The 22,218-nt window shown below is 43.3% G+C and overlaps 1 long non-coding RNA gene across 1 annotated transcript; it reads right to left on the bottom strand.

Moving 5' to 3' along the window:
- Positions 1–13,866: 13,866 nt before the first annotated feature.
- LOC307215224 lies at positions 13,867–20,413 on the bottom strand. Its single transcript, XR_013838402.1, has 3 exons — positions 20,347–20,413; positions 14,316–14,487; positions 13,867–14,065 (listed from the first exon to the last, which is right to left on the bottom strand). It is a non-coding gene; the product is annotated as an uncharacterized lncRNA (long non-coding RNA).
- Between the last annotated feature and the right edge of the window lie 1,805 nt (positions 20,414–22,218).

The following is a 22,218-nucleotide window of genomic DNA, read 5'->3' as shown; positions in this document are numbered from 1 at the left end:
CTCACTAGCCTCACACAATTGATACCCTCATTCTGAACTGATTTTTGTCATAGCTGTGTAGCTGAGTGTGACTGGCTGTTTTGACATCAAGATGTTGACTACATGATTCTAATTGGTTATTGTCAGGGAACTGCCATCGGAACAGGGAAGGGAGGTAGAGGGGACTTGGGATACAGGGATCCTCCGAAAGTCTTGTGAAGCAGTTCCTCTTCCTGCAGTGGGGAAAGCCATGTCTCCAGAGGGGAAGAGGGAAAGGGATCAGGGGATGCTGCTGGGAGCCCCAGCATTGCTCCTGGTCAAGCCGGTCAGGAGGGAAGCACGCCTCTTCTGTTGCCCATCTTGTGCAGAGGGGTAAAGCACAAAGAAGGAAGAAAAAGGCTGGGGGTGACGAAGTTCTTATGTTGGGGACAAAACTGGAAAAAGCCACTCCCGGATTCTGCTAGCGATTGAGGCAGACATGAACTTTGGAGTTCCGCACTGTAAACAGTATTTGCACCAAATAAAACCTGCAAAAGACAGGTCGGAGTCCTACCTGGTTATTCACGAGCAACCACCCCAGCCATCTGACAGCTATGTTCATGTCATGAGGAAGAACAAAGTTCAAAAATGGTTATTGGTTTGAAAAGTAGACTAGAAAAATGAAAATAATGTGGGCTATGGAAACTGTTCACAGAAACTGACCCTGAGAGCTATTCTTTCATGTTGAAAATGCTCTCGTATGAAAATTCAGTGGTGCCCTTGTTTGTGTGGATGTATATGTGTGTGTAAAATGGTCAATGTCTGGGGCATCATCCCAAATTCAGCACGTTTGTAAAATTGAGATTAGATACACCATTACAATCCAAGTTGTGATAGACTTTTAAGATTCTTTCCCTGTCAAAGTGAGTATTTTGCTAGTCTCAAGGTCAAGAACAGGAATTATTATGAAGAGTTTCTGAGCTGCAGCTCTTTCCTCTTTCAGTTGGTGAGCAGAGGGTCAAGAAACTCTTGGATATTTGTTAGAGAAAACAGATTTCAAAGCACCTGTAGGCTTATTAACACATTTTTTTTATAAAAAAAAATCTTAAACTTTCATTAGTGAGAAAGAAAGAAAGCTCTATTAATAGACCAAGCAAATTGATGCTTTAAATAGCACTGATTATTCTATGAAATGTGTATCTGAAGAAGTGTGCATGCACACGAAAGCTCATACCAAGAACTAACTTAGTTGGTCTTTAAGGTGCTACTGGAAGGAATTTTTTTTGTTTTATTCTATGAAAGTGATGGGCTTTTTTAAAAAAAGAAGAAGATGAAGACCATAATGCTTAACTTGATTTAAAGAAATCATGTTGTATGTGGACCATTTGCAACTTACATCAATCCTGCATTTAAATTTGGATATACTTGGGTGTGGTTGCTAGGAATCATACCTGAAAAACAATCCTGCAATAAAGAAAGCAATATTAAGAGTGGTTACCATGCTTGAGACTTGAAGTGGTTGAAAATATATAAACAATATGAACACTAGCAACATTTGGGGGCAATTTGGCACACGAGGAAACACTTAAAGAACTAGAGGGTGTCTTAAGCATCAAAGAACACTTGGGCAATTAAGTACATTGAAGAAATGGAAGCACTTCAGACAACTGAAATCAGTTTCAGCTGTTGAGATAAGCAACTGAAAACAATGCCTTTGTGGGCATACACAACTTGCAGAAAGAATACACTTTTCAGGAGGTAAAAGTTTATATATGAGCATAAATGCAAAACACTGCATAGGAATATTCTAGCTCTTTCCAACAGCCAAAGTACACAATTTAACTTGCTAATGTTCATCTGTTAAAAAGGAGCAAAAAAGCATGGTGAGTTCCAACATAATAATTTGTTGTTTGATACTGAATGACACATGAAGATTTGCAAGTGTAAAAGAACAACCAAGTATAAAACACTGCAGGAAGGTTATTCATTTCCTACACACATGCACACAAATCTCCTTTGCCCTAATAACTGCAGTGGCAGAAACCACAGTAAGCAAGGTTTGCTGATTTGGAGACTTCAATGACTTTATGACATAGCAACAGTTAACAGACCAATCCCCCTCACCTCCCCACATCTATTTGCATGATTATCTAAAATTGGGCCATAACAGAGGGTTATAGGCGAGTCCAACAGAAGAGGAAGGGGAAGGAAGTAGTGATGAGAGGTAAAATCACGGGGAAGCAACTAGTAGAAGTAAGGGAGCCAAAAGTTAGAGATTAAGGAAAAGGATGGCCTCCAACAACAAAGTAAAGAAGTAGTAAAATAATGATAATAAAGAGCACTGAGGTGGCAAGTCAGAAGCACCACAATAGCACAAGATAAATGGCAAAACATGCTGGGTGAGGTGCTTTTATTGAACAGGATGTTAAAATGAACAACACAATCAATGGTGTAATATTTAATTCAATTCAGGCCTATGTACTCTCTCTATTTCATGCTGTCATGAACATTTTCATTTGCCATAGGATCATATGTTGTACCTGTGCACAGCTATCAAGGGGCTTTTGCTTCACAGGGACAGAACATCTGGGCATCTGGGATTCTGACATTGCAGGGTAAAGTACCTATAGAAAGATGTCAGAATAAGACTTTAGGGTGGTTTGGGGGACCTACCCCAGTATGGAAGGGTGATCTGGGTTTTGTTTATTTCTTACATAAATTGTATCCTATCCAGATGGCTATATCAAAGTGACTGACAGCCATATAACTATATAAAACATTCAGATAAAAGCAGGCAAACATGTAAACTTTTAACATCCAAGGTGCATAGTACATGGAAAGCACTTGGAGTCTCTTACAACACTCTGAAAGTCTGGGTTCCTAGTAAAAGCCAGCCAAACATCAGTGGTATGCGGAACCACAGTAAGTTCCCCATGAGAGGGTCTCTTCTGCATGCCTTGGTAGCCTCCAGGCTGGACTACTGGACTATACTGCATTTGGAGGTGCTATCAAACGCTGTCTAAAAGCTGCAATTCATTCAGATTGCATTCCAGTCAATTTTCAGTCAGGAATGAGCCACATGCAGCATATTTCACCCATGCTGAAGGAACTGTCCTGTGCAATTAAAGTGCAATTTAAAGTGTTGGTCTCGACACTTATATCCCTAAATGTTCTGGGCGCAGTGTAGCTACATGACACTCACCACGGGCAAAAGTCATCTTTTGCATCCCACCTTTAAAGTTCGGTAAGATGGCTGCCACATCTGGAAGACAACAGGTTCCCCATCTCCAGTGCAACCTCTGCAGGCTTCCCCTTTCACTACTCCACAGCCCTGACACTTTACACGCCATGTAGGCAATCACAGCCAACGGCAGCACATTGCTTCTATGCTCTTCATGTGGGAAAGGCACCATTTTGGAACTGTCTCATAGTACCCAAATCAAGTAATTTTCTCAGTAATTAAGGGTTCAGAAGAAGGATTATGAACACCTCCTCATTTTTTCTATCCCTCAATTTCTCTCTGAATGAGAACAAAAACAAGTGCTAAAATAACTCGAGAAATGACCTTTGTAGTCATAGAAACTTTGTGAGAACATAACTGTAAACCAACTGCTGGATCTCTGCTTAATTTTGTCTACCTGCATTTCCCCAGGACTCCTACTTTGTCTCAGGATTTGAAAATTGTTCAGAGCCTGCAGTGTTGACAGAAAACCAGCCAGAGAGGCTTCATTCTTTGAACTGGGATGCTTCCCCACCCCCCACCCCCCTCTTGAAAGAGTCACTTAAAGGGAGTCCTGATATTTGGGATATTGATTTCTACATGACATGAGAAAAATGTAGTCATTCAAGTCACTTTGAATGCTGTCAGCTGCTATTCTTCAGTCAGCTACATTCCTGAACTGATCCCACTGACTTCTGTAGGCCATCCTCAAAGCCTTTCACGTATCTTTCTTCCATCTTCTGCAGATCCTTAATTATTCCTAAGAGTGTTACAAGAGTGAAGGTACAGATGACTGAGGAATTCGGTTTCTACAAATTCCTATGCAAACTGGCCTGATCTGTTCTCCCTGGACTAATGGGTGGATTGGAACCTACTAATCCTTTGGATTTCACACATCTGCAAATTTTGCAGTACAGTTATTGGCTCAATTGATGCTTTTGATGCTCAATTGATGCTTTTGAATTCTGGTGCTGGAGGAGACTCTTGAGAGTCCCATGGACTGCAAGAAGATCAGACCTATTCATTCTTAATGAAATCACCTCTGAGTGCTCACTGGAAGGACAGATCCTGAAGCTGAGGCTCTAATATTTTGGCCACCTCATGAGAAGAGAAGACTCCCTGGAAAAGACCCTGATGCTGGGAAAGATTGAGGGCACAAGGAGAAGGGGATGACAGAGGACGAGATGGTTGAACAGTGTTCTCGAAGCTACCAGCATGAGTTTGACCAAACTGCGGGAGGCCGTGGAAGACAGGAGTGCCTGGCGTGCTCTGCTCCATGGAGTCACGAAGAGTCGGACACGACTAAACGACTAAACAACAACAACAACTATTGGCTCAAGAAATGACCATGAAATGTGTGGTGTTGTGAGTTTTTTGGGGGGTGATAGTCTGTAGGATGCTTGAGTCCCTTCTAATTCCTGGGGTTCTGCAATGGTTAAAATCTAAGGGTCTTCTGTTGCTGTGCTAGTTAGGGAAGTCTTGGTGAGTTAATAGTCCTAAGTATTGTTGTTCCTATAACAAAGGAGGGCAATGGGTAGGCCCACTCCCTCGCCTGGCTGGTAGTGAGAAAGACAGAAAACCAGAAAGCTGAGTTTTTGAGAGCTGAGTAAGAAGCAGGCAAAAGCCAGAGAGAGAGAGAGAGAGAGAGAGAGAGAGAGAGAGAGAGAGAGTCATGCTTGATTTCTGCCTGATTCCAAGGCTGTGGCTTTGTGAGAAGCAAGACCTTTTGGAGTGTTAATGCTGTGAGCCCCTCTATCTTAGGCTCAGATTGTATATATGTGTACATAAAGCATATATGCCCCTCATTCCAAGGAAACCAGACTGCGGATAAGCACCTGGAACCCCTAGAATCTTGTACCACTCAGAGATTGTGGTGGTGTGCAATAGTATTTCATGATGTGTGTAAACAGAGGTTGAAATATGTTTTAAAGATCATAATTCTGGAATGTAGTTAGAAATTAATTTCCACCCAGATTTCTCTTTAGAAATTGCAGAACGATGCAGAAATGAGATGAAACAGATTTATGAACAGACGTATGTGTAACTGGCATGGAACAGAAAGAGACTGATCTGTCCATCCCTAGATGAAGCTATTGAAACTGTACTTATCTTTAGATTATTTAAGAAGAGGGCTAAGGAAATAATGACAAACCAAAGGGATTCTAGATTCCACTGTTATCCTCTTCACTTTGCAAAGAAATCAAATCCTGCCAGCCATACTTCACTTCTACCTGCTTGGTGGGTTCTTAGAAAACCTCCTGCCTTGCCAACAAAATTCAAATGCTGTAGGATACTTCGGGGGGGGGGGTGAATTGAAACTAATTTATTTTTTAAAAAGGAATATGGGACCACTATATTCCTGGTTAGATAGGGCAGGGTGCAGGGAGATATCTGTCAATGAGGAGACAATGGCAAATGGAAAGAAATGTAAACCGCTCTTTGCTTTTATGCCTTTATCTGTCCATACATCCATCAATCCACATCACCTTCCCCTGCTCTGCTTCCCTTTCCAGCATGGCTGCTGAATTAATGTTTCATGCCTGTTTCAAAGGCTTGTGAGTAATGAGACTTTGTTGGCATATATATGCAGTGTAAACTGTACACAAAAGCAACCACCCACAAGAACAATCACCTCTCTTCTCTCACTGTCAGAAACATAGCAACCGGTGTCCATGGCTTCTGCACACAGCTTTGGTTTGCATGTAATTAGCAGAGATGCATCTTAAAAGTCTTTCAGTCTCCAAAACACCATTGAAGGTGTGCTTTAAGAAATGGCTGGACAGAAATGGCCATCAGCTTCTCAACCTCCTCCCCACAAAGCCACATATTGGTATTGGATGCCATACGGTAAATTAAAGTGCCAGGATCTGGCTGCCATTTTCCCTCTTTCTTCTACTCCACTAACAGGAAAATCTTACAATAAAACATCCTGTGTTTCAAATTGCTTTGTTTTAGACTAGTTACCCAGTTAAATAAAGTGTATTAACTGTAGGAGTTCAAGTCAATCTACTGAGTTTCAGACAATTAATCAATCAATTAACCAATTAAATCTGAATACTTTTAAACTGGTGGGGGAAACACAATAATTGTGATGGGAAAATCATATGCTTCTTAATGATACAGACTTTTGTCACAATAAGAATCATCTTAGAATCTCACTTACAGGAGGGAGCGCCTTTTGTTGGGATTTGTCATCAGGAATTTTTATTAAGAGAGTGGGTGTGTGAAACATACACATTCATATCTGTTTCTGAATAAACTTCTGCAGTCAGTTAAAATGGTTTGAAGTCAATGAGTTGACTAAACATTTGCCGGCCTGATTTCTTTCAAATAGAAAAGTAGTTATTTACATTCCCTCTTTTGTGATAATGAAAGTGCAAGGGCATCAGACTGGCCGACAAAACTCCCCCTGCCCCGACTTCCCCCTTTATTTATGACTTGGCACTAGATTGGTCTATCAGCGGCTGTTAGTCATGACAGTTAAATGCAACCTCCATATTAAGAGGGAAGCAATGCATTTTTTATTACTAGTTGCAGGGGCGGGAGATGACTGTTTTCACTTGCTCTGTTGGTGAACTTTCCAAGGGCAGCTAGTTGGTCACTGTGGGTGATAGGTTGGTCCTTGGTCAAATCCAGCCTAGGTAATTTTTACATCTCCATTTCACTAGCCATACACTTTCCCCTCTCCTTGTCTAGACTGCACACACTGGGTAGCATGTAGGTCTTTCTTGTCCTGCATGGGGGACAAAACTAGATAATGGCTTGTCTGCCCTTTTCAGCTCTGTGATTTTATGAACCTAGTACCTAAGTTAATTACAGATTAATAATAATGCAGTCTAGTGGCTAATCACCCTTGTACAGAATGTCCAGCAACAGCTATAAATAGTTTGATGGCAAAATGCACTCATTCCTCCCCCATACCTCCCCCTAGCTAATTATGTTGCCCAAAATCGCCATGTGAAAACTTGCTAAGGGCGGGGGGGGGGGATATTGCTAGCGTTAAACACTGTGTCCTATTTCCATTATTGCTTTAGTTTGACTGCTGTCAAAAAGGGCTCTTCATGGTATTATGGTCAAGGAGGGCAGCTATGGAGTTATCATGGAAGAACAGGGGGCGCGAATTAAACAGGCAGTGTTTTGATAAACTCTCTCCTGCCCACATTCTCCTGACATTCTGATCCTGTAAGAAAGAAAGAAAGAAAAACATGCAGCATTTTCAGTCATATTATCATCTCATTTGCTGTCTGATCTGAAACCAGCCTGCCACGTGGTTGATCAAAGGAGAATGCAAGGAGGAGGTTTCCCATTTCAAGCGAATACATCTCCTTCTGTTTTTGTTTTAATAAAGTCTGATTCTTCCCCCTTCCTTGCTTGCATACTATCTCTCATGTTACTTCCCTTGCTTTTCCTTTCATGCCTCTCAGATGCCCGTTTTTGTGTGGTCTAGCTTTTGTTTTGCCAAATGTCATGTGCTCATCAAAAGTTCTTGTCCCCCAGTTATCCCCTCACTTGCCCCCTACCTTTCCTCCACTGTATTTCCTTTGTTGTCTTGCCTGATTTCCCCCCTAGTGCTTTTTGTACTTGGATAATGAATATCCTGAACCTTATTCAGGTGGTCATTGTCCCACAAAGGGCAATGTAGATACAGCAGGTCTGCACCCACACTAACATGACACCTACAGCAGAAAGGTCTTCAAGGAATTGGCCTTTGCATTTTATAGCTATACCCAATGAAGTCTTGGTTCCTGCAGATGAACCTGTTCTACTCATGAAGAGCCATTCTCCACATTTGGTCCTCCTCCTCCTATGTTGCCTAAGATGACACCCTGATCTCTTTTATGAGGAAGGGTGAGATATTACATAAATAGATAAATGGGAGCAATTACTACCAGAACAGGACTTGAATGTGCATGTTGTTGGTGCACACATATGGAGAGAAAGCTAGGGTTGTATGGTTGTACGGTAATGTATGGTTACCAGGCATCTTTGTTTCCTGGGGACAGTCCCCACATTTACAAATCTGTCCCTGGACAAAATACATCCCCAGAATGTCCCCGGATTTCATTTAATATCCCTGGATTTATATTTTAAGTGTTGTAGATTTATTAGTAGGGAATGAATGTTGTGTGATTGGTTCAATGGCACAAGACACATCATATGAGGACTTCTGGTGAGGCAAAATGGCGGGCGCCACGGCAGCGAGCAGCTCCTGAAGTCAGCTAGAGCCAACTGCGCTTCCAGGCTGCCTCCAGGCTGCTAAGACTGCCACTGCTGCCGCCACTGCCGAGGGGGAACTGGGGACGCCCGATGTATCAACTGGGGGAACCACTGACTGACTCCCTGACCCAAATCGAGCCAGGAGCGAGAGTTCCCAGCCACCCACCCAGCGGCACTCTGGGGCCAGTAAAACCCCGGAGCTGACACAGGGAGGAGGAGGAGAGGAGAATGAGAAGGAAGAAAGAGAGAGAAAGAGGAAGGAGAAAAAAGAGGGGAGCCCCGACTTTGCCGTGCCACTGCTGCCACTGCCGCTGAGGAGGAGAGGGAGGAGAGCACCGGGAGGGCAAGGACACATGGCTGAGCCCAGGCCTGACCCGAGCCTACCTCCATCACAGCTAGCGCTCCAAGAAAGCAGGCCAGGGATGAGAGGAACGTTGTGCGACAGAGGAGACCACAGAAGAGAAGATATTATCGGTACTTCTTTTTTAAAAAAACAAAAAACAAAAAAACCTTTTTGTTTATTAACTTTTTCCCTCTCTTTTCGGAAAAAGGGTCCCCAGATTCTTTGAAAAAAATCTGGTAACCTTCTTTTAATGAAATCCAGAAGTCCCATCTCTGACTCCTCCCAATTTTGGCCAAATCTTACCCATCTCCTTCTTAAAAACAGTAGCTATGGTTGACATCACAAAAGGTAAGGGTGCCTTCTAGACACAGACCCCCCCTAACCCCTCTGCACCCCCTGTACTTCAACCATGGAACAGGGTTACCACTGAGTGGACAAAGTGATGCAGAGAAGGAGACCTAAGTGCCACCCTTGGCCAGGCATGTATTTTTTTTTTTAATATTTATATACTGCTAATTCATTTTTTTTCAATCAGCACAACTTATAATAAAAATATGAAAAAATTAAAATAAGAAATCAGCTAATTGTTATTAAAAGATGTATTCTTGCATGCCTCCATAAGCCTGATGGAATGCAAAAGTTTTCAACAGGCATTTAAAAGTTGAAACAGAAGGCGCCTGCTCAGTCTCAAATGGCAGACCATCCCACAATACTGGATCAATGACACTAAAAGGCATGGTTTCTTGCTGTTCCCAAATTAGCCTCACCAACTTGGGGAACAATCAGCAATGCTTTTGCAGATGGTCTTAGTTGGGATATAGGGGTTCAGGTGGTCCTTAAAGTGCCCCAGACCTAAGTTGTTTATGGCTTTGTATATTAATACTAGGACCTTGTACTTGGCTTGATAGTAGATAGATAGCCAGTGCAGATGTTTAAACATCAGCAGTCAGGCCACCTCATTTCCCCAAACCAGGCCCAAAGGCAGCTTCACATAGAAGGCATTGCAGCAACCAGTGCATAGACTACAGTGGTCAGGCCACAAAGAGATTGTGGTAGGTGGATGAAGTCATATTGTATCTCCTTGGAGCCTTCTGAAACAGCAGCAAAGGCAGCACATCCAAAAACATTAAGGAGTGCTCCTTCCCCCTACAATTCAATCGTTGTGTGTTCCTTTTTTAACGGGTGTGGGAGCTCACAGAACGTATTATTTTCTTCAGAAATGGTTGCCTCTGTCATCTAAGAATCAATTCACTGGAACAGCCTTTTGCTATATATCCCCAGTGGCCGGCAGGCATTTCACTTCTAAATCCCAGGGTGGCCATCAGAGCAGCTGAAACGGCACTGTCCATTTGTGTAGTCATCCGAAATCATTAGTCTCCTTTTGTTTTGACAAATAACAAATATGAATCATTAAATGAGACAACAAAGTTGTGCAAAATCCATGCTTTTCTTTATTTTTGCACTGTGTAAAAATCAATCCCATTTATCATCCCTCACTGACAATTCTTTTGCATATCTTATGGCAATTATTTCTTCGTCAGTCATATTTTAAAACTAATCAGTTTGCCTAGGCTGCATTCTATGCAATTAAATGCCTACTTCAGGGACACAGAAGCCACTCGGCAGAATCTTCAGGGGAATGGCCAAAATTAACATGTGATGCCAGTGAAAAGAGAACCGTGATAGATTTGAGAATTCCTACTCACCCTCTCACTGTGATAGACTTAGTACACAGGGGTGCCAGACTACTCAGTCAAACTTCCCTTGACTTCAGGGGCACTTTGGCTCATTTAAAGACTTTGGAAATATTCTCTGCTTAAAATTCTATTGATACCATCCGTTATGTGAGCTACTGTTATGGGTTAAGGGGCTGGTTGTGCGTAAATGGTTGAGTTCTCAACTCATGTTGGCTCACTTCCCCTCCCAGAAGTTCCCTCCCATCAATCGTGGTCACCTGCAAGGAATTACTTAAGGGCAGCGCCTGTATCTGGTGCTCTAATGCAAATTCCTTACTCATGAAATTGCAGGAGCTGCCTGAGTCTAACAGGGCTTTTATCGTGAGTGGATGTCCATTGGGTAGCTCTAGCAGCACTTCTACGACTAGAGCCGCTCTTGGGGGTTCAGGCTTGGGCACGTTCACTGATCCTTGGCCTGGCTGCTGTGCCCTGTCGCTGGCAGCCAGGCGTTGGCTTTTACTTGCTCCTTAACCCCCTTCTCCTCAGTCTCAACAGCCCCCACCATTCCTTGCCATCCCTTCCTTTGTGGGCACACTCTGGCAAAATGTCCTGGCTGTTGACAGAGGAAGCATTTTTTGGCACTCTTCCCCTCCTTCTTCTGCCCTTCGTTGACGTTTGAAATTCCGCGCGCGCGCGCGCGCAGTCCCAATCTCCATTGGTTCCACTGGCGGGGAAGGTTGCTCCGGCATCTCAGGAATGCGGAAATCACTCCAACGCTCTCCTCTCCCTTCCCGCTTCTCCAGAGCCCTTGCCTCTTGGCGCGCTCCAATCGCAAGCGCCGATTTGGTCAGCTGATCCATGGACTCCGGACGGGGCGCGCGAGAAAGTTCATCTTTCACTGCCGGGGCTAGCCCTTCTTCAAACAGCATTTGAATTGGGTCAGAAGACAGGTCCCACCCCAATTTATGTATGAGCATGGTAAACTGTGTCCAATATTCTCGGACGGACTGATTCCCCTGTTTGCAAGCCATTAACTGTCTCCGTACCGCTCCCTGTTCAATCTGGCTGGAAAACATCAAGTCCATCGCGATAAAGAATTTCCTCAAGTCTTTTAGGGCATCATTGTTCGATGCCATCAGGGGCCTCACCCATTCTCTAGCTCCTCCCTCGAGATGCCCAATCACAAAAGCCACTCTCGATTCCTCATCGGCAAAATCATCAAACTGCAGGTTCAGGGCGTACTGCATTTCTGTCTTAAAGGCTTGGTAGCTTCTTGGGTCCCCCCGAATTTCTGTACCAACCCCGGTACCTTCCTTGCGATGGGGGTGGGCTTCCCCTGTGCATCCTGAGCTCTCCTCTCCTCGAGACGCGCCGTTAGCAGTGCCAGCTGGTGTTCCAACGCTCTGTTTCTCTCCTCCAGAGTTGGTCCCGCTCCAGCTCCTCCTGCTGCTCCGTCTCCAGTTGGGTTGCTCATGATGCCTCTCTTTCGCACACGCAGCGTCAAGGACTGACAGATTGCTGTTATGGGTTAAGGGGCTGCTTGTGCGTAAATGGTTGAGTTCTCAACTCATGCAATCAGTTTCTAAAACTCTCCCAGACCACGGAGCCATGGGTGCATGGCTACCTCAATCGCTGGCAGAATCCGTCAGTGGGCGCTTCCGGAATTTACGCCAACATAAGAGTTCCTTAACGGAAACTCTCCTTCTGGATTCTCTGCGTGACAGTTTCCTGCACGGAGTAGGCGTCCCCAACGGAGGTCCTGAGACTTCTCCGCTGTTCTCACTGGAAGTATCTTGGAGCCCTCCCTCCGACTGAGTTTCTGCAGGAACTCTCTCTCTCCCCCTGCTGGTTCCTTCCTCAGCATCTGAGGGTCTCCTAGCCTCCTGGAGCCCTTCCACCACCTGACTCTCCGATGGCAGTTCCCTGACAGCTACTTTATTAAACAAGATAGAATTTAGTGTGTGTTGCTGACAAGACCAAGGTTGCAGGTTAGATCCTCGTGAGGGACAACTCCACATTCCTGCACTGCAGGGGGTTGGACTAGATGATCCTCAAGATCCTTTCTAATTCTATGATTCAATGAGATATCTATGAGATTTCTGAAATAAATCCTTGCTTCCAGTTGGTGCTGCCTTCAACCCCTTTGCCGGGTGTGGCCCATGGAAGGCACAGAACATGGCTCCTCTGATGTGCCACCTTTTGCCAGGGGTCTAGCACGGTGAGTGAGGATCACTGTTTTGATGCTCTGTTCTTTCTTATAAAATTAATCCCTTCTGTCTTTTGAAGAGGTTGTTCCTCAGAGGCGTAACAAGGTCAGGTGGTACCCGGTGTGAGTTGTTGAGGTTTTTTTTTAAGGAGGGTTGGATGCAAAACGTTGCCCGCCAGGGGGTGCCATACTGATCAACAGGCGTATTTATGCAATTAGTGGGCAGGATTTCATGACAATGATCGTGACAATCACAGAACTCCACCTGCCGGGAGTGCGAGCGCCACCACGGCAATCCACCCAGGGGTATTTTGTCACCACCCCTTACCCCTTGGCATGACACCCAGGGTGGACCGCACCTCCCTTGCGACATCCCAGTTCTTCTAAGCAGCAAAGTTCACTGAAAAATCAAATGTTCAGTTTATAAGGGGGGAAATGAAACCTAAACACAAACAGAAGATGGGGAGAATTTTTTTTTAAAAAACAGGGCACTGGAGTCTTACCCAGAACTGTCTGCCCCTTCTGACTAGCCATGAGGTTGAGAGGGGGAGTTGAAATAATGCAGATAAAGAGGAGCTAAAAAGTGTTAGAGAAAGACAAAGCTCAGACACAGGAGAGAAACTGCTGAAACTTCATTAAGTGAAAGGTCCCTATTCTGTGTGTGCACTTCACTGGGATCCTATGGCCTGAGAGGCAGTTTATAGAGTACATTGGCTGTTTGCAATTGCTGCATTTTGAGAATCAGGTGGAGTCAGTTCTTCCTATAAAATCTAAGGTAAGTCGAGCTGTGAAAAGCTGTCCAATGAGCATTGATTGGAGATGCAGTGAAACTGGGTAGTCCATAAGACAAGGTAGGCCCAATTGTTTTCCTTTTAAATAATAATAATAATAATAATAATAATAATAATGTTTTATTAGGGAATATAGGGGGGGATACAAAGCTTAATATCAAATATCTTTTCCCCTTTTTAAATCTTGAACTAAAACTTTAAGGAAAAAAGGAGTAGGAAAAGAAAAAGAGGGAAATAAAGAAAAAAGAGTAGAAAAGAGGTTAAAAGAGCGAGAGAAAAATAAAATTTCAGAAAGTAAAGAACTTCCCATTCTTCATATGTCCGCTATACAGTATATAAACACTTGTTTCCCAATGCAAAGAGACTGGGGGGGGGGGATCAATGCACACTGAAGAAGAGCCGTTTATCTGAATGTACCCAGAGAGTCTGTGGCCGAGGGCTGCTACTCACTTTCCATTCTGCACTTGGTTGCATATGCTACATCAACAGAGAACAATGCAAGGGCTAGATAGAGCATTCTGCAACCTTCACCCAAAAGCTCCATCCCCTGGAGTCTTCTCTTGCTGTCGCTGTCAGTCAACCTTCCTCTGTTCCACTCTCATGTTCATTTGAGGCAGAGACAAGCAAAGTGGTGCAATTCTTTCGTTGCTGCTGCTTCAGGGGAAGAAAATACATTTACATTACTAAATGTGGCTTCCCAGCGAGCGCGTGCCCAAGTGAAAGCAACTAGCAGTCTTTGATAAGGCAGGAAAAGACTATAGAGGGGGGAAAACAAATAACCCTCATTCACCCAACGTGAATTGAGATAAAGGCAAGAGGAACAAGTGGTTAAAAAAGCAACAGCCTCTGACATTTCTGCTTCAAGCAAGCTTTATCACAGAATAGGAGGCTTTTATTTTCTTACCTTTCCTTTTGATAGTCTCTCATGACGCACTTATCAGAGGATGCCGCCTGACTTCCTTTTGCACTCTGCTGTGTTCAGATCTGTCATTTCATTGGGTTTTGATTGCTCTGCTCATTATTCTCCATTAGGGATGGACTTGGCAATCCTTTGCCTCCAGAAAGATGTGTTATATCTAGAGCAGAAATTCTGTGATCAAGAAGGCTTCTAAAGCCTAGCCAGATACAGATTCTATAGTTTGCTAGAAGTCCAGGAGTTGTGGTTTTCCAGCACTATCACCTGAAAGCTACATACATATACACACACACACACATATATATATATATGCACAGGGATGCGGGTGGCGCTGTGGGTAAAACCTCAGCGCCTAGGACTTGCCGATCGCATGGTCGGCAGTTCGAATCCCCACGGCGGGGTGCGCTCCCGTCGTTCAGTCCCAGCGCCTGCCAACCTAGCAGTTCAAAAGCACCCCTGGGTGCAAGTAGATAAATAGGGACCGCTTACCAGCGGGAAGGTAAACGGCGTTTCTGTGTGCTGCTCTGGTGCCAGTTCACCAGAGCAGCTTCGTCACACTGGCCACGTGACCCGGAAGTGTCTGCGGACAGTGTTGGCTCCCGGCCTATAGAGTGAGATGAGCGCACAACCCTAGAGTCTGGCAAGACTGGCCCGTACGGGCAGGGGTACCTTTACCTTTACCTTTATATATATGCACAATAGCAAGCATTTACCGAAAGCAACATGAAGGAATACACAACCTGTAAAATTAATTTCCCTTGCGCTGTTTTATTTTCCTATAAATTTCAACATGCTTTACGCCGCCTCCTGTTAATTCAATGCATCACAGATTTTCATACCCCGACATAGATTCAGCAAGCAGAGAAGCTGGAAAACAGAAGGATGGGCACAATAAAGGCACATTTTGCATAATCACTGAACATATGACCAGGCATTTATATTTTTCGCCCACATTGTAGGTTGTTTTTTTCCATGGGAAATCAGCTCAGTGAAGAAGCTACAAAACTACCTATCTGTTAGAGCTGTGCAGTGGATTCCAACGAGTTCCAAATGGAATCGGGCTGATTTGGAGAAACTCAGGCCTTGGTCAAGTAGGGTTGAGATAGCTCCTGGTCATCAAAGGTCAGGCTGCATGGCCCAGAGCAATCTAGGGCTGCCTTGGGGTAGCACATAGGAAGGATAGGCAGGTGTGGTGAAAAGGAGGAGAAAATGCAAGAAGGAGGGACCTACCAAGCAGCTGCATCGTGGTGGAAGAAGGTCCAGGTGAGCAGATGTTTCTACAGAGGTATAAAGGTAAAGGGACCCCTGAGCATTAGGTCCAGTCGTGGCTGACTCTGGGGTTGCGGTGCTCATCTCGCTTTATTGGCTGAGGGAGCCAGCGTACAGCTTCTGGGTCATGTGGCCAGCATGACTAAGCCACTTCTGGCGAACAAGAGCAGCGCACAGAAACACCGTTTACCTTCTCGCTGGAGCGGTACCTATTTATCTACTTGTACTTTGACGTGCTTTTGAACTGCTAGGTTGGCAGGAGCAGGGACCAAGCAACGGGAGCTCACCCCATCGCAGGGATTCGAACCGCCGACCTTCTATGGGTTTAACCCACAGTGCCGCCCGTTCCCTCGTACAGAGGAATACATGCTCCTAAAAAGGAGTATTTTTCCTTATGCAAGTAAAATTGTTTGGATTACTTGGATTCATGGGGCTTTCTTTCTTTTCACCCGACTGCTTCCTCTGCAAAGAGAGAAATGCTCCCATTTTTAAAGGAAGCTTCTCTCTCCCCTCACCCCAATTTGGATTCAAAATCCTAGAGGACTTTATGCTCTAGATTTTAGAGGAAGGTCAGGATTAAGATTTCAGATTTCTACATGAATCATGCAATTTCTTGTGTATAAACAAATCCAGAATGTACATCTATGGGGATTTCAGAAGCTGATCACCAAACCCATTATGCACTGCAACTATAAGAAACATTACAAAACCTTTTTTTTTTTTTGCTATAACCACCATTCTATGTGAAGGTGATACACAACTGGAATTCTTCAAAAATTGAGTCTTTGGATAGTCCATAAAAATCAGGAAATGAAACACCAAAGAGAAGACATTTGTTGATTTTTGCATATGCATAATTATATGGAGAATCTTATACATTGGCATTATCACTGTTACAATTTATTACCTGCCCTTCACCTTACCCCTCTATCTTCTTCACATAAGTATTGACCTGCCATGGTCACTACTGGTTAAGTGGAAAGAAATCTGCCTATATTTGAGACACCTAAGCACCCAGCTCATTTTCTGCAGCCCTCAGAATGAAATTTGTTCCTTTTAGCAAAAATGAATACTAAAGACCTTAACATCTGCCCTGATACCAACTCAGTTCATTTGGGACTCAGTCCTTCATGTGTTTGCTTCTACTTCACTGAGTCTTGATAGCAAACCCATTTTTCCATGAAATATGCGCACTGCATAACACTGAACCGTTCCTTTATTAAGCAGACTAAGACTTCCTTAAAAAAAAAAGCCTCTGCTACAAAAAAATGCTTTATTTTCACACAGCCCAACCTAGGTGATATTTTCCATAATTCCCGCACAAACCAAGCGAAGGTATCTATGTTATTTGGAGCCAGACATATATTCTTTAAGAAGCTGTTTCACAGGGAGCAACCAAACGCCTTCAGAATTCCTCAGCCAAATGTGCCGCAATAATTCCACCGACAGTCTTATATATGAAGTGACTAACCATATTCGGCCACAACAAGGGCACACCTAGCTCTGCTGAACAAAAACAAAAGCTACCAACCAGAAGGAAAGAGAAATTAAACAAAAACAACTCATTTGCTTCTAGGGGGGTGTCTCAGAATTCATACACTCTTTAGCAAGGAAACATCATCAAATTTACAATTGCTCACAAGACCTCTGTTCCGCAGTTATGTCTGAACAGGGAGTTCCAAAACAGGTAGGTGTTGTGGAGTTGTGTGCACATACACTACACCAGGTTCCATATCCCCACTTGCTCCACCCCGATGTTCACACACTGTGCAGGAGACTCTGAAGGGGGCTTCCAAGCACATTCGGCTGGATGCACTTTGAAACTTCACTGTAATGAGGAACACTGTGTCAACATAAGGAAGCTTCTAAGTATGTTCTTTTGAATGTTCTTCGAAGCCCAGTCATAAGAGGTTAGAAGGCCATCTGCCCATGAAAGCTTCAGCTGAATTTCCTGCACTGCAAGGGGTTGGACTAGATGACTCTACAATTCTATGATTCTGTGATCTAGACTTTCCGTTGTAGGTGGAGCCAATGAGGCTTCCTTCTGTTGGGGATGTTGGGGGTTGAACCTCCACATGTGATCATATCTCCCCATCTCATGTCAGCATTCCTTTTCAAGTATAACACTTAAACAGAAATATGGACTCTATGACAAGAATGAGGAGTATGTGGCCTTCCAGATGTTGATGGATTCCAGTTCCCATTATCCCCAGCAAACACAAAGCCACTCCCGACATAAGGAAGGGGGTTGCGGGCTCACACCCCACCTACATCCTCGCGGGGCTGGCTGCAGCCCCGCGGGACTTGGGAAATCCCGGGAATCATTAGTATTCATTATTCACCAAGCCAGCCAATCGGCTGGCAGCGGGGGCAGGCTTAGTAGGGTTCATTTAAGGTTGGGGCAGCCCGTGCTCGCCCCTTTTCTCTCTTACAGCCAGCAGGGGTATTATTATGCAAATGAGTTGGGGGGAGGAGCGCCATCACCTCCCCCAAATATTGAAGGGTAGTTCGTTAAAGGACTCTGGGGGGCGTCGCCTCATCCGAAACCTATGGAGTCTAGGGCCTAAAGTGCGCTCCTGAGCGGTAACCCCTCACGGAGCGCCTAGGGATGTGCATCTCGGGGGCTCCCCCTGTTGGTGCTTAACCCTTCCCCGTTCTATGCCAGTTAGTCGGATAGGGCCAATGCCTAAAGCCAATACTGCTGTTACCTGTAATCAATAAAGTTGTGGCCATTTTTCGCCCATTAACCTAAATTCTGGAGTCCAGTGTCTTTATTTATTCCATCTGTGGGAGGGGGCGGGAATCGCCACGCAATCAATAACACCTGGAGGGCCACAGGTTCCCCATCCCTGCCCTGTGATTCTCCAATCTATTGCTTGAAACTAAAACTCCTGCTCATGACGGTAAGCTGGAATTTATGGTCTCTCTTCGGCTCTTTCCACTGCTCACACATCTATTCAGTACTACATGGCATTCTATCCTAAGGGCTTAAAGTGTGTTTAAAAAGCAGATGTGAAATATAAACTACATTCAGTTAAAATAGCCTCACATTTCAGGTCTGTAGCCATAGAAACAGATTTTATCAAATAGCTGGAAAACTGCAATACTTAAATAACATACTACATATGACCCATGACCATAAACCTGCCAAGCTATGGGGCACCAGTAACCAGATCACAATCCAGTTAAAAAGCCTTGTATCACTTCTAGAGAAATCTCAGGAGAAGATTTTATAAACTTGAAGAGCAGAGAAGGGAAACCTCTAGATGTTGTTGGATTCCCATCAGCCTCAGCCAGCATGGCCAATGATCAGGAATTACAGGAGTTGTAATCCAGTAACGTCTGACCACAAGTTCCCCATCCCTGTCTTAGAGGAAAGAAATGTACAGAAATGGGCTACTACCAAACCTTCCAGGCTCTGTTATTTTGAAACTTTGGGAACAGAATATAGATTTAAAAAGTGTGTTAGTAGCCACTTTGGTGGCCAATTTGGCCAAAAGGTAGGATATAAAGTTAAAGGAAAATAATTTGCCAATGTGCATTCTGAAGGTCAGGAACTGGATCAAGTCTAAGACATTTTTCTTTGTGTTCAAAAGCTTTAAGATGTACTTCTTCCTGTTCCCCTTTCCCACATATCAAATTCAGGTCTTTATTCAATCCAAGACATCCAATCTATTATGCAATAACTCAGTCCTTTTACATGTCAGATCTTCACCTTGCCTTGCAAACTTTGAATGACCCAGATTAATTTATGCTCGTTTTGAGCTGCTCCATAGCACATGACTCTACTTAACAAGCCCTACTTCTGTAATAATAATAAATAAAGCCTTTCCACTTGAAACCAGTTTCTCACAGTTTGTCTGAAAATGGTTGAAGTTCACCCATCTCATATTGGGCAACATTATAAGTGCATAAATAAACTGAGTGATGTGTTCAAAGACACCTCTTCTCATGTTAGGTTTATTTTAGGAACATAAGAAACTGCCTTATATATGGAGTCAGACCATTGGTCCATCTGGCAATTGCTCTTCTGGATTTCAGACGGGACTTTTCCCTAGGCCTTTTGAGATACTGGAGATGGGAGTATTAAAATGCAAATCATTTTCTGCCATTGACCTACAGCCCTACCCCATCCTTAATACTTTATGAATTGTATACCACAGCTCACCACTTCAGACTTGCACAATCCCTGAAAGCTTTTGCTAGATGATCTACCCTTGAGGGTTTTTGCTGTTCTTATTATTTATATATGGTACAGATGCAACAGCAGACATAGATCGGGATGGTGCAAACATCTTGTATTGGAATTTGCATCCGTGAGCTACATTTTAAATAGTATGCTAATGTATTATCAGACTATTCAGTTTTCATGTCTCTAACAAAAAAAAAAAAGGTTGAAGACATTATTTTTAAAAAGGTCAAGTGACACACACAGAGAGACTATGGCTAAACTGATGCCTTAAATTACAAAATGCCATCTCTCCCTCACCCCCGCCCCCCAAAAATGCAAAATGTCATCTCCCTGCAAATAATAAACCTAGATAGAAAATCTTGTTGAATGAGTTTGAGGTTCAGATCCTTTATGGTAAATACAATTGGATCCACTGTGTCATTGAACATTCCATTAGACATCCTTAAGCTTGAACAAAGGAAAACCTTAACAATCCATTTACTAACACACTCAGCTTCAGTAGCCAGGTCAGAACAAGATAATGCAGAGTAAATGAATAGATTGAACGAAAGTTCTTACTTGAACTTTTCCTGGTTTTTGTTTGGAGGGGGTTGTTATCATGTAGCATGGTCATGAAGCCAAATGAGAGAGAGAGGACAACGCTAACTTGCCCTCAGTCTAGGAAACCTGAGAGGAAAACAGTGGTGTCTGTTATTCACTGATAAACTGCCTAATTCATACTTCTCAAACCAGTACTCAAACTGAAACACAGCTATCCTTCAAACTTCACACTTCTCTGAAATTTGTGATGCATATTGCGGAAATGCTCTTAAAACACATCTGTTAGTGGAAATAAGATATAAAAAATACATTATATTATGGGAAATTGCCTGCAAAATGTGTATGTTAGTCAAAACTATATACAAAAACATGTTCGTTAGGAGAAATTTGTACTAATAGGCTGTAGTTTTTCACGAGGATTTCACAAATCGCTGCAGAAATGTGAAGAATTTAAGATTGGACGAACGAGAAACCCAAAGAACTGAAACTGACAGATTCATCCATCTTGATGGGAATCTGAGGTAAGATACCCACATAGCAGATGTTGTCCCCCAATTCCATGCAAAGGCAGCATAAGGTCCAAAACAGTTTACTGCTGCAGAAGATAAGGCTTCAGCATGACGGTGCTGGACAGTGATACATAGATACAGTTTGTAGGCTTTTGCAGATACAGATATATACAAATAGAAAGTATTCCTGTTACTGCAGCAATTTAGGACATAACACAGACTACAACTTACTCACTGACTGACCCTGACACCCTGACAATTAGCAGATGTGCCTTAATCACTTATATAGCCAGCACTGGAACACTGCCATAGCAACTGCCTTGGCTGATCATGCACCTGTTGGCTTATATCATTTGCTCATGAAGGAAATTAATTCCTTCCTCCACCCAGTTCCTCCAACACATCCATAGTGGATGTGTTGTGTTGTCTGGTAAGCCATTCTAGCATCAGCTCAGGTTGCTAATGTCAGCAGGAGTGACCATCTAACCAGCCCCCATGTCTTTGTATAGTGCTGACTGCATCATCCTGGTGCCCAAAGGTAAAGGTGATAATTACCTCCTGCCCACCACCACTGCCACTTTTTCCTTCCTGCCATACAGAAGCCATCAGCACTTTTGCCTAGCAAATGGCTTCATTAGCTGCACTGTATTCTAAGCAACATGCAATAAAATTGTTTCGTTTTTTAGGATTAGATCACTTCTCGGCCTATGGGTTTAATTTTTATCACAGCTGGTGAATCTGACCAGTGTCAGTCAAATTTTGAAGTGCCAACCTTCACAAGGCTCCTCAGATACATTTTTTGAACCATTGTTTTCTTTTCAATCTATAGTAAGCAAGTGCCATTCAATCTCTGGAATTACCATATTTTTCGCTCTATAAGATGCACCAGACCACAAGACGCACCTAATTTTTGGAGGAGGAAAACAAGAAAAAAAATGTTCTGAATCTAGGAAGCCAGAACAGCAAGAGGGATCGCTGCACAGTGAAATCAGCAATCCCTCTTGCTGTTCTGGCTTCTGTGATAGCTGTGCAGCCTGCATTCACTCTATAAGATGCACACACATTTTCCCTTACTTTTTAGGAGGGAAAAAGTGAGTCTTATAGAGCAAAAAATACGGTAATAGTGTGTATGATAACTACAACATGTTTTGCACGTTATGCAAAGTATTGAAAACAAATGTCAATCCTGTTATGTAAAGAAAAGAAACTTAAAATTATAGTGCTATGATGTCATTTTTTAAAAAGTGATATTAGAACAAAGAAGGTTCATGCTGGCAAAGTTAAGAGCTATCCTTCTATAAAAATAACTTGTGTGTTTCATTTGTTGAGAATATAATTTTGAATTTTCACTTTTTTCACCTGAGGATTGAATATGAAATAT

The sequence above is a fragment of the Podarcis cretensis genome (genome assembly GCF_951804945.1).
Source record: "Podarcis cretensis genome assembly, chromosome: 4".
NCBI lineage: Eukaryota > Metazoa > Chordata > Lepidosauria > Squamata > Lacertidae > Podarcis > Podarcis cretensis.
Note: the sequence above shows the minus strand (reverse complement) of the source record. Positions and strands in the feature narration are given on the sequence as shown.